Genomic DNA, 13,541 nt, shown 5'->3' on the forward strand with positions numbered 1-13,541 from the left:
GAGGCTGGGAACTTAACGTCTTAAGGTCCTCAACAAACGGGGAGCTTACATCTTCCTCACAGCTTCTTTCATGGTTATAATTTCAAACACACCTTAAGATAGTATCTGAGTCTGTCATACTATTTTGTCTACTTTTGCACTGTTAAAATTTTCCATAGTAGAGCAATTATTAAAATATGCTATTTGGATTTTCATCTTCCTCTCTAGAGCAGGGCTCAGCCTCCTCCTCACCCTGTCTCAAGGGGCTAACAGCCCCCCTCTCCCCAGTTTAAGGAGCTATCTTTGCCTAAAGGGGGCACTTCTGTCTCTGACCACCTCTAGGCCAGGCGACACTCAATTTACCTGGGAAGTCTCTCTGGTATTAACTTACAAAAAAAGAAAGATCAACCTCACGTGAGTTTTTGTTGGTTTACTTTAGATTTCCTGTTAAAATAAGACTTGATTTCAGCTGCTTTTACAATTAGGAGCAGAGACCATAACAGTTTTTAAAGTGTAACAAATAGCAATTAAGTCAGTAGAGTTTATTTCATATTAGGGCTGGTGATGGGAAAGTGGTTGGAGGTAAGGCCTGTGGCGTGAGGTGACAGAAATGCACTAAGTCCTTGATGACATTTGCTAGAGAGCGGTGCCTGTGAACGCAGACGAGGGTGGAAGGGATGGAGACTCCTGGAGTAATATTGCCCTCTTGTGGCCCTTTTGGGTATTGCTGTCAGGAGGTTCATGTGAAACCCATCCCAGTTGCCAATCATCCCAGAACTGAGAGAATTGTCAAAACTCCCACAAGTTATGTAACCTCTTTCTGGGACCAGCTATGTTTTCTTGGATTTTTTTCAAGCATCTCTCTGTCTTTCTTTTCCTCCCCTCTCTTCTGGCAACTCATTCTTCACTTCTTAGGTATTTGATCGTACTAGATTTTTAAAAATCTGCCAAATACATCAAAGCAAATACTTTCCTGTATATAAAACCGACCTAACATAGATGTAATCTGGAGGAATTTTTTTAATCCACTGGAGTTAAATTTAAGCTTTGGAATGAATAGTTCTGTTTACACAAGTCAACCCCCAAATCTTCAAGACTGACACTTGGCAAACACCTGCTTTGTGTTGAGTGCCATGTAGCTGCAGAGGGCTCTGTGATGAACATGGAAGGGGAGAAGGAAACTGCTGACTGATGATATCCTTGCACAAGAGCAGAATCAGCAGTGCTGGGGAGGCACGCAGGGGAGAGCAGGAAGGTTTGACCAGGGAGGGGCCAGAGTTTGAGAATTCTAAGCTTTAACTGGTGGCCTGTGGAGCACGTTTAATAAGATATAATCTCAGTGCAAAGAAAGAATTGGTATTCTCCCTGGGAGTATTATTATTTCCTTAAAGTAAACCTTATTTGAGAGACCATCACATAAGTTATCTTTCATACAAATTGTCTTCTTTACTTCTAATGACAGTTCTGTGAGATGATGATGATGATTTCTGTTTTGAATATGGTAAAACTGAGGCTCGGAAATGTATTTTGACCACAGTTATTAGGTAGAGAATCAGAGTTTGAACCTAAGACTTTCAGCACTTAAGTTTTCCTCTCCACAAAGGATTTCATTTTATTTTTCAAATGGCAAAGGAGGTAAAGGTTTTTTTTGTACAGGTGGGCCCTGAGTTGGGAATATCAGATTCAAAACTATCCCATTAATACAAATGATTAGATGTAGAGGAGCAGTTGGTATGTAGTCGGTGCTCAATAAATGGCAGCTAATAAATCAAGATAACCTACCAACGGTCCTGGATGACGGTGCTGTCTTGGGGCCACAGTGGAGAAACACATCCACGTCCCAGGGTGGGGTTGGTGTGCACACACGGTTCTTCCCTCTTCTGGCTCCACAGTCCCAACTATCTTTCTTTCCCCAGTGACAGACCTGCACTCCAATTCCTTCCTGGCCATCTCTGTTTTAACATTCAAGAGGCACCTTGCACTTGCCTCTCTCAAGCTTGCGCCTCATGCACCTTCTCCCTCAGTCGGGCCACTTTCCATTTGGTTGCCAGAGCAAGTCCCCTCAGCTCTCGGTTGTCCGTATTTCATCTGATAGGAAGTCAACCATCTTAATTCCACTGCCCCAACATCTCATCCATTTCTGTCCATACAAGTGCCACCATCACTTGTCAATTCATCCTTTATACCGGAGCTAGAGCCCTTACTTGCAGGAGTTCACTCCAAGGCCTTGTTCCTTTTTTTTTTTTTAGAAATATCCTAAAAGTGTACAAATTTCAGTCTCCACAAAACCAGGCTCTGCTTCTGGGTGGTTCCACTTCAAGTTTCTGTTTGATCCTTGCCTTCAGGATCTCAACGCCTGACTTGGAAGATCCACCAGCAGCTGTCAGGAAATGGTACAAGTGCACACACAGAGCAGAGCCAGAGGCAGGTGTGTGTGTGTGTGTGTGTGTGTGAGAGAGAGAGAGAGAGAGAGAGAGAGAGAGAGAGAGAGAGAGAGAGAGAGAGAGAGAGAGAGCGAGCTCTCAGCAGTGTAGCCTAATCCTCATCTATTTACAGATTTCTCTCCCTGAAGAAAGAGTCTCCTTTGCCCTGTGACATTTTGGGGGGGGGGGGGTCTTTATTTTGTGAGGATCTGGTACTGTCATGGGATTCTCGAATGGGGAGATGGGACATCGAGGCTATAAACAGGAAGCAGCGTTTACTGACGCCGGCACCGGCTCAGCGGATTCTCATCCAAAGGCTGAGCCCCGATTGTAACATAACAGGCAGTTTTATACAGTCTTGTCATTCCTACACAGCTACAGATGTAAGGAAGAGCATTAATTGGTTGGCAAGCCATGAGGAAACTGATGTTAGCCAGAGAGTCGTGGGGGGAGGGCAGTCAGAAACAAACTCATATGAGCAGGAAATGGCCAGGCAGGGTCAGGCTGCCACAGTACTTTGTTCTCAAATACTTCTATTTAGAGCAGGTTTCCCGACCACGCATGGCACCGTGGAGATTCTGGGTGGGATGACTCCTGGTTATGGGGAATCACCCTGCAGATTGTAGGAAGTTTAGCAGCATCTCTGTCCCCTTCCCACTGAGATGCCAGTAGGACCCATCTGACAGTTATGATAACCCAAAATGTCTCCAAACACTGTCAAGTGTGCCCTGGGGGACAAAATTGCACCTGGCTGAGAACCATTGATTTAAAGAAATTTCTCTGGCCAGGAGGCCTGAACAATTCCAGCTTTCCTTTTCCATTGCTTCTTATGAACAAAGTCTTAAATCTTTTCCGGAAGGGCTGATACAACCCTCTGTGGCCCTTATCACCCTATTCCCAGAGATTTCTGCCCACAGAGGTTGGCAGTTCCCACAGCTTCCACCGGTTCCATTAAAGCTCTGGTCTGAGGTAAGGCCGCAGCAGAGCTCAGGGGGCTGGACCCAGGAGGCGGAGAGCTGGCCCCAGCCCGGCAGAGGGCCTGGGCTCCTTTCTCCCAGTGGTCTCAGGCTGCGGCCCCGTGAACTATGGAAAAACTGGCTGCTGGCCTTGCCCGAGGCCCCACGCTTGGCTCCCACAGCTTCTGGTCTCCAACCGACAGAACATTAAAAGTGGAAGGGAGCAGAGACCATCTAGTTCACCACCTGCCTCTTTCCCCTTAAAACGTGCTTAAGATGAGAACGCTGAGGCCAGAGCCCCAGTGGGGCCCCTCCGGGGTTACCTAGCTTTTCTGAGGTGTTTTCTGATTCAAGCTCAGGGTTTTTCTGCTACATGGGCAACTTCTTAAAGACTCCTGTTAAAATATAATCTTCTTAGAAGACATACATCATCAGCTGTACGAGTGAGTGCATGACAAATTACCCCAAAGCAAAGTGGCTGAAAATGAAAACAAACATTTGCTCTCTCTCAGTTTCTGTGGGGCAGAAATTGAGGAGTGTCTTGGCTGGGCAATTATAATTTAGAGTCTCTATGACTTTCAGTCAGATGATTATTTGGGATTTTGAGTATGAGATCTTGTCAAGAGTCATGAAGCCTGTTTCCTCATCTGTAAAATGGAGATAATAGTAGAAATTACTTTATAGGGCTGTGTACAAAAAGTTAAAAAAGGAAGGGGGATTCTTTGGAAAGTAATCTGATCTGATCATAAATTCCTAACGGGGCAGGCCTGTAGTGGGTAGTCACTCCCCGGGCCTATAACTTCTTTACTAAAAGGCTTATCTCTGCCTTAAGCAAATCCCCGCCCATTATTTCTGTGCATCTAGGTTAACACACCTTTGAAATAAGCCTTAACCACCCTCGGGAAAGCACACCGTCTTGTTAACTATTGTGTAATCCAATCCTTACGTTGCTTTCTCCCATCTGCACATAATCTTCCTTAGTTCCCTTCTTAATTTCAAATGCATTAAAAAAAGCTGTGAAACTGTTATTCTCTGGATCATTTGAGATCATGTTCCCCAGCATGTGTTGTCAGTTTGGCTCAGATAAACTCATAAAAATTCTCGACAGGTTTGGATGTTCTTATGTTGACAGGGGTGTTATGAAGATTAATGAAATAATTCTTGAGTGGAAGAAACCGCCAATTGCCTACCCGAGATCAGTTCCTTCTTCTTTCTTTATTATGGAGGCTCTAATTTTCAGCTGTGAAGGTGGTTGTCTGGAATAAAAGTCTACTTTTTCCACTTTTTCTTCCCCCAGTCAGTTCTGTTTGAAGAGATAGAAGTCGGAATGGTGCGTGGAAACTTTTAGGAACTTCTTGTGATGGTGAATTTTATCTGTCAATTTGACTGGGTTCAGGGATGACAGCTGGTGAAACATTGTTTCTGGTTGTGTCTGTGAGGTGTTACTGGAAGAGATTAGTGTTTGAATCAGTAGACTGAGTAAAGCAGAGGCCCTTATCAATGTGGGTGGGCATCGTCCAGTCCCTGAGGGCCAGAATAGAACAAAAGGGCAGAGGAGGGGCAGAGTTTCTTCTCTCCTGGACTTGGGGCACCTGTCTCTTGCCCTTGGACGTTGGTGCTCCTTGTTCTCTGGCTTGGTATTTGAACTGGGACCTATACCGTCGGCTGCCCTGGTTCTCAAACCTTCGATTCTGGTTTAGACTGGAACTACATACAGCACTGACTTTCCTGGGCTTCTGACATGCAGATGCGGATGGTGAGATTTCTCAGCCTCCGTGGTAGCATGAGCCAACCCCTCATAATAAATCACTTTATCTCTGTCTATCATCTATCTATTTATCATCTATCTATCTATTTCCTTTTGGTTCTGTTTCTCTGGAGAATCTTGACTAACACACTTCCTTTAAAAGTGACTGATATCCCATTTCTTTCTTTTGTTTGTTGCCTTGCCTCTATTCTGCTTCCTGGAATGTGGATATGACCTCTGGAGCTCTGGTTGCCATCTTGGAACTTGAAGACAACCATCACACTCTGGGGATGACAAGATGATAGATGGGAAGGAGTCCGGGCTCCTGAAAGTTTTGTGGAGCTGCCACACCAATCCTGGACTGCCTATGTGATAGAGAAAAAACTTTTCCCTAGTTTAAGCAACTGTTATTTGGGTTTTCTGTCTCATGCAGCTGAGCCGCACATCCTACCTGACTACGCCCTCAGCAAATGCCTGGTAGTCTGCAGGTGCTCAGCACGCTAGTCAGTGATTATTTGATTATTCAAAGCTGAGGTTGGAGCAGGCAACCAAATCTCACTGGCTGGATGCAGAGAGAGTAAAATGGCTGGTTAGGGTGGTGGAGAAAGGGCGCTGGGAACAGAAGACCTGGCTTATACCTTCAGCTTTTCTCTATCGGGCTCCATTGTATTTTCTTTAATGGAGAGAGGCTGGGTGCACACAGGAGTTTTCAAACTGTTGTCAGCAACAGAAATCGTTTTTCACACGGAAGGCAATACGTACAACAGATGTAAGTGGAACTTCTGCTTCATCCAATTCTTTGGGTTCCATCCCCCAAACTGCTGAGGTTTCTAAGGAGCATAATCTGACAGACGCAGAACTGACTTGATTCTTCAGATCGAGTCCATGGGAGATGTCAAGTCTTTTTTTGTCCTCGGTTCCCTGAGGCCTCTGACTCGAAATGATGAAGCCTGTGGCTTCTTATAGTAAAGGAAGCTCACGAATTCATAATCAGGTGGCCTCAGGAATCTTTCCCCCTTCGTAGTTGCAGGTTATCTCTTACATTGTGTTTAGTCAGGAGCTGATAGAAAGCGTCAAGAACAATAGGAATGTGGGGAATTTCACTTTGCGGTGTTGCAGAATTGAAGATGTCAGCTCCCCCAGCCACCTAAGCCACTGCGGAGGGACCGAGACACAAAGCCTTCATTTGAAGATCGTGTGGTGTAGACTGCTGTAAAGTAGAAATATTATAACATACAAACATCTTGAGCCATCGTCTTGGTCACTGTCATCGTTGGCGACAGTAATCACAGCCAGTTCATTGAGTCGTGTGAAGACAGACGAGGTAATCCACACACATTCCGTGAATAGGTCATTGATGGTTTCTTCTTTAATCGTCAACTGTGGGACTTTAGCACTTTTGTTGCGTTGAGAAAGCTTTGGGTAAGGAAGTGAGCCCTTTGAATATGGTATTTTCTGCTAGGGTTATTGTTATTTAACACATGTTAGAAAGTTTTATGTGGTCATATTCATTCATATTTTCCTTAAAAATTGCAAATATCCACGTATGTGCCTTTTCAAACCCTTTTCAAGACTTAGTTGATCGATTCCGCACAACAGCCAGAGGCGGGTACTGCTTTCGTGCTCATCTGATGGTTCTGGCGGGGTTTTGCAGAGAAATCCCCTCCTCGCATGCCAGCGGGAGGTTCTGGCCCCTTTGCTCACAGAGGCCCACAGAGCCTAGTTTCCCTTGAGGAGAAACGTGAGCACGAGGAGGGAAAAAGGCTGTGGGACAAGGTGGGGGCCACAGAATTTCAGGTACAGCCCATGCAAAGTGTAAAGAAGCCTTGCAGGGATTTCTGATGAGCCGGACAGGATGTGCCATCCTGAGAACCACAGGTCGGTTCCGAAATCCGTCTAATCTGAAAGGACAATGGAGGACATATGTTCCCCAGAGCAGTTTTTGATTCCAGACTTTCACTCCCTAAGCCTGGATCTCAGGATGGCACCCTCAGTTCCTTTCAAAGCCATCTGCAATAGAAACTCTCTTGCTTTTAGATTTTTAACTCGGGATTATCAGCCAACCAGCCACTGAATTTGGCAAGCTGGCTATGGAATAGAGGCTGGACCTTGGACTTGAACTTGCAGTCCTGGTCCTGCCAGGGAGCAGCTTTGTGAGTTTGGGCAGGTGGAATTGCTCTGTAAACTACAAAAGGGCTGTGTATGAAGGCATAGGGTGCATGTTCATGGCACTCCAGTGGATGGCATCTCAAGCTGGTGACAAACGACCTTGCGAATGTGGATGTTGAGAAGCATTTCTGGCTGTCCTCTCATGTGCAGCACATTTTAGTAATTGTCCAACAACACCCTGTGAGTCAAGCGAACACCTCTCTCCTTCCAAACTGCACATTGCCACACTGAATTCCCTCTCTCCAGGCCCTGACACTTCCATTCCCTTTGCCTGGCATATCTTCCCCCTTCCACATTTTCAAAACCTTTACTTCTACTTGCTCTTTGGGACTGTTACCTATCACCTCCTCCAGGAAGCTTTCCCTGATTACTCTCCTGCCGCCCCACACACAAGTTGATTTATGTGCCTTGCCTCTATATTTCCATAGCAACTTTTGTTTTTCTAGTGTGGAGCACATCCCATTGTATCCAACTATCTTTACCATTGGAAGAGTCCGTGGCTTGTTCATTTCTTCTATCTGCAGAGCTACAGGTCCTTCCTAGCATTCTAGAGTCACTAGACATTTGAACTGGGGTGGGGTGGGGGTGGGGTGGGTGGGGAATCTTAATATTCTCTAGTATCTCATCTTCATTTTACAGGAGAAATGAGCCCAGAAAGATTTCTTGATTAGCTTAAAGGCCACATAGCTACTTGGTAACAGATTTGAGCCTAGAACTCAGGTCTCCTGACAACATATACTTTTTTTCCTACCATATGGAATCAGTTAGGCCAGGGTTCGAATGCTGGCTCATCCCTGTACCAGTGGTGTGACTGAATAACTCACTTCACTTCCTGAGTGTGTTTGCACATACGAAAGATGAAGATTAATTAATCTATGGTGAATAGAGAAGTGAGTGCTTGGTACAGAATAGGGGTGGGATTATGATCCAAAATGAGACAATTGTTGTTATTATCTTATATGGTTCACCTGGCTCCCTTATACTGATGCGGCTCCGTTATTCACATGGTGGGGTCACCCCCTTCCATGTATGCTCCATCGGTGCAGGTCTATGTTCAACTCATGGATATATCCTCATGGCTTAGAATAGTCCTTGGCACATAGTAGGCAGTAGGTAAATGTCATTTGAATAAGTGATCAGATGAAGCACCAAGAGATGTCATGGGATGGCTGGATCTTGGTGGCCAGTCTAATGGCCCCTGGTTCAGGACTTCTCTTTTTTGCCTTGGAACCCCATTAGTCTGTGTCCCAAAAGAGTCTTCCTTCATTCTAAACTAGAGGACCCCAAACGTTCTTCACTAAGCATCCTTTCTTTGTCATATGTTTGAAGAAAAAGTTATTTCTCTTGAAGAGCAAGCAGAAAAGGAGAGAACGCTTTGTCTTAACCTCTAGTGACAAATGGAGCCCGAAACACACACGCCTACTTGGTTCATGTTCTTGGGAGAGAGATACAGTAATGTGACATCTGGAAAAAAACCCAATTCAAGCCAAATTTGTGTCAACTCCTTCTCTGTCAGTCTGTGCTTCCTTGCTAATGAAGAATATAACAAGATGACAGTTCCACCAAGTTTTCTGTCTTCTTTTTTCCAAGAAAACTTTAATGGAAAAAAAAAATGTAAAAGACACCTGGGAAAGAAATTCCTGGCCTGTAGACCAGAGTTTCTCCATGATCACTGTCTGAGTCAATGGAAATATTCTATAATCTATGCTGTCTGGCGTGTTAGCCACCAGCCACAGGTGGCTGATGAGCACTTGAAATGTGGCCAGTGCAACTGAAGAACTGAGTTTCCCTTTGATTTTAATCCATTTGATTTAAATAGCCACACATGACTAGTAGCCACCCAGCACGGTGGACAGTGGACAGTGCAGACAGATGGAGGAGGGACAGGAGGGGAGGGTCAAACAGGGGTCTGACCCTGGAAATCTACACTTGGCTCTTTTCTGGGGACCAAGATCAAGAAAAGGTCACCAGTCTTTCGCTACTTTTTAACAAAGGTGCCCCTTTACCAGCTCAGAGTAACAAGTGAAGTCACATTCCTTTTAATATTCAAACAGCATGACTCTCTCGCAGAGGTTCTCCCTGATGGGAAATCTCACAGACTCCTGCGGGGCTTCTTCTGTTCAAAAAGGTCAATCGTGATCGAAAACAGGAATCCTCGCTCTTCGGCTGCTGCAGCCGCCTTGGCCACTAGGTGTCACCAGCGACCCCACAACCCACCTCCAGGTAGGTGGCAGGCACTGACTTGGTCGTGGACTTGGGGACAAACACCGGGTCTGCGGGGGGGAGAAGTGGGCTTCCTGGGAGGGTGGCGCTCGGCCTCACGACCTAGGCGAGGCTCAGATTAAGGGCTGATGTACACGCAGTGTGTGCGGAAAGCAGGATAGAGCCCTGAGACATTTGCCACGCGACTTTCCTTATTCCTTATCTGGTGGGATTACGATCTTCCCATATCTTACTGAAAAAAGAGGCTTTTGGAATGCCTACTTTCTTGACTCAGTGGGCCTCAGCAGGCAGTTTCCCTCAAAAAAAAATTTTTTTTGATGTAAGGGCTCATTCTTCCCCTCCCGGATCAGAGTGCTTACTCTTCTCTGTGGCCACCTTAGATGGGAGAGAGTCTCGCAACAGGAGAGGTGGATGGACCTGGGTCCTAATCCCAGCACTGCCATCCATTTCTGGTGTGATTCAGAGCATCTGTCTGTCTGTCTGTCTATCTATCTATCTATCTATCAATCATCTTTTATTATTATTATTATTATTATTATTATTATTATTATTATTATCTATCCATCTATCTATCTATCTAGAGACCCCTGATTGAGAATGAGGATTAACTGAAATTACAGTGTAAAAGTATCTGGTACAGTACCTATTGCATTGAAGATACTCAACAAGTGCTACTTTGTTATCTAGTTCCCAATTCTCTTAGACACCAAAGAAGAGAAAGAACATTTAGAAGCTGGGCCTAGAAACCCACCCGTCAGCCTGCTAATGCAGTCCATGGTCCATAGACTGCCTGGCTTCTGTCAAGTTACTCCTGTGATGCAGACATTTCCCAGGACACCTCCTTTTCCCACCTGGCTCCTTCCTCCCATGTCTTAGACAAGAAGGCATGTGGCTTTCTTTGTTCCCTGTCACTAATTGCTTCTGGGTGGGTGAGAGTGGGAGGAAGAAGATCATCTCCCCTACCGCAACAGACTCTATTAAGCCACACATTTGGAGCCTGAGAGGTGAGGGGGTGGGTTCATTATGCTTCTTCAGATACAGAAGACCTCTTTTCAACTTAGCACTTCTTACCAATTGACAACAGTTGGGATTATTTTTAGCGTATTTAAAAACTTTCTTTTCCCTTTTGCACTTTGGAAATCTAAAGTGCCTTGCTACTGTTAGCTACTGCTAACTCCACCCCCCCATCATTTATGATTCACATTATAATAATAATAAAAAAGCTCCCCTCGCACTATTGAATTTTGGTCGTTTTGAAATATTTTATTATTATTCTCACAGCATAGTGCCTGGTCTCTGTGTTAGTTTTTTATTGCAGCATAACAAAATGCCATTAGCTTATCAGGTCAAAACACACCTATTATCTCCCAGCTCTGGGTGTCAGAAGTTGGGGCTTAGAGTAGCTGGTTTCTCCAGGGTCTTACAAGAATGCAATCAAGGTGTCAGCCAGGTCGCTTTCTCATCTGGAGCTTTGTGTGCCTTTTTTGGCGTATTCAGGTTGTTGGCGGAATCTAGTTCCTTGTACTTGAAGGACAGAGGAGCCTGTTTTCTTGATGACTGTTGGCTGGGGGTGTCCTGAGTTCCTACAGCTGACCTTCCGAAACTTGCCTCTTGGCCCTCTCCGTAGGCCCTCACAATCTCATGCTTTAAACACCTCTATTAGAGGAGGGCCCAGTTCCTTTGAATAGCTCGCTTGATTTGACCAGGCCCACCTTGAGAAATCTCCCTTCTGATCAACCCAAAGTCTGGTTAGGGACCTTAATTATATCTGCAAAATCCTTTCTGTTGTATAACAGAACATCATGACAGGAGTGACATCCTTCATGTTCACAAGTCTCACTCACAAATGATACAGTGTGGACACTTGGGGGCAGGGATCTTGGTGCTGTATTCATTTCCTAGAGCCGCCCTAACAAGTATCACAAACTCAGTGGCTTGAACAACAGAATTTATCGACTTACAGTTCTGAAGGGTAGAAGTCCATGATCAAGCTGTCAGAAAAGTTATTCCTTCTGAGGCTGTGAGGAGAATTTGTTCTGCTCCTCTCTCCCAGTGTCTGGTGGTTTGCTGGCAGTCTTTGGCATTTCTTGGCGTGTAGAAGCGTCACTCCAATCTGCCATTTTCTTCACATGTTTGTTCCCCCTGTGTGTGTGTCTGTGTCCAAATGTTCCCCTTTTATAGAGACACCAGTCATATTGGATTCAGGGCTCACCTACTCCAGCATGACCTTATTTTAACTAAAATTAAGTCATCTTAACTATAATTCATTAACTTAATTATAATTAAGTCATCTGTCATGACCCTATTTCAATGTAAGATCACATTCTGAAGCGCTGGAGGTTGGCACTTTAATACATGCATTTTGGGAAACACAATTCAACCATAAAAGGTGCTGTCTTAAAATCCTGTCTACACAGTCTACACAGTGTTATTATCATTGCTATAAATACTAGGTGGTTCCTTTTATGATTCTCTTGTCTCCACGGTAAAAAAATAAAAAATAAAATAAAAAAAATAATGCCCCAGATTTATAATATTTTGTGTATTCATTCCATTTCCTTTTTCTTTTTTTCCATCAGTAGAGGTAAGAAGACTTAAAAGTGCGGGGATGATTTTGCTGATCATGTAGAGAGTCTCTGGTTCAAAATTCTCAACTGGCAGAACCAGAACAAGGGTCTTGAGGTCTCTAATCCACCTCAGCCCTGGAAGGGTCCAGAAGCCTTTCTCAGGGCTCCGCTGATGTTTTTCTGCAGCTGTGCTCTCTGTTCTGCCACCTGGTAACCTTAATCACCATGGGGTTCCCCCTTCAGAGAGGGTCAGGATAGGCCTTTTCATGCTACCACATGGGCCGTTCCTCTAGTCTCGCCTACTGGCCCTGTCTCCTCTCTCTGACTTCTAAATCAGGGGTGGCAAACTGTGGCCCATGGGCCAAATTAGCCCAATGCCTGTTGTTGTGCCCCTGAGCAAAGAATGGGTTTTTTATTTTTAAAGGAGTTAAAAAAACAAGAATAATATTTCATGACACCTGAAAATTATACAAAATTCAAATTTCACTGCCCATAAATAAAGTGTTATTTGGAATACAGCCACACTCATTTGTTTACATAGGGTGTATACTACAACGGGAGAGTTAAGTGTTTGTGATGGAAACGGTATGGTCCACAAAGCATAAAATATTGCTGTGTGGTCCTTTGTAGAAACAGTCTGCCAGCTCCTGTTTTAGGTGGTAGTGTTTGTTAAGACATGTTTTGGGGCCCTTTGTTTTCATTTTTGTCTTTTCCTTTCATACTCTCTCTCATGGTGATTCCATCTGGTCCCATGACGTAAATGTCATTTGTTTATTGACAATACTGAGCTACAGACGCTTACATCCAGTCCTCCTCTTCTTGGGTATCTAATCCTTTCCCTCCTGCACTGTCCATCAACCCATCGGCAGGTCTTGTTGGTTCTACTGTCATAACATCTCGATCTCCGTTTGCATGGCCACCACTGTCACCCGAGCCAGCATCCTCTCTTGCTTGGGCCACCACAACACGATCTTGTGTCCTTGCTTCCTTTCTTGTCTAATCTATTCTCTACACAGCAACAGTTTGTGTTCTTAAAACCTAACTTATAGTCTACGGCCATGCCACCTTCAACAAGCCTGATCCCGTCTGATCTTGGAAGCAAGCCTGATCCCGTCTGATCTTGGAAGCTAAGCAGGGTCGGGCCTGATTAGTACTCGGATGGGAGACCACCTAGGAAGACCAGGTGCTGTAGGTGTGTAAAAAAAATAAAAAAAAATAAGGGATTGTAAGCTGACAAGGTCCTTGCAATCTGTGAGGTCAACCAAGGGTCACCTCGCCTAAAAAAAAAACAAACCAAAAACCTAATTTATATCATGCCGCTCCACTGCTTTAAACTTCATATAGCTGCCCACGGCTCCTAGAATAAAATCCAAACTCCTCAGTGTGGCCTCCAGGACCCTACAAAACCGGATTCCTGTCACCTCTTTATTCTCATCTTGTGCCTTTTGCCTCTCACGCACTCATTGTAGCCACAACG

At 44.7% G+C, this 13,541-nt stretch overlaps 1 pseudogene; it reads left to right on the forward strand.

Moving 5' to 3' along the window:
• Window positions 1–13,112: 13,112 nt before the first annotated feature.
• Window positions 13,113–13,259, forward strand: LOC118600555 (annotated as a pseudogene).
• Window positions 13,260–13,541: the final 282 nt, after the last annotated feature.

The sequence above is a fragment of the Rousettus aegyptiacus genome, unplaced genomic scaffold (assembly GCF_014176215.1).
Source record: "Rousettus aegyptiacus isolate mRouAeg1 unplaced genomic scaffold, mRouAeg1.p scaffold_m13_p_3, whole genome shotgun sequence".
Lineage (NCBI taxonomy): Eukaryota > Metazoa > Chordata > Mammalia > Chiroptera > Pteropodidae > Rousettus > Rousettus aegyptiacus.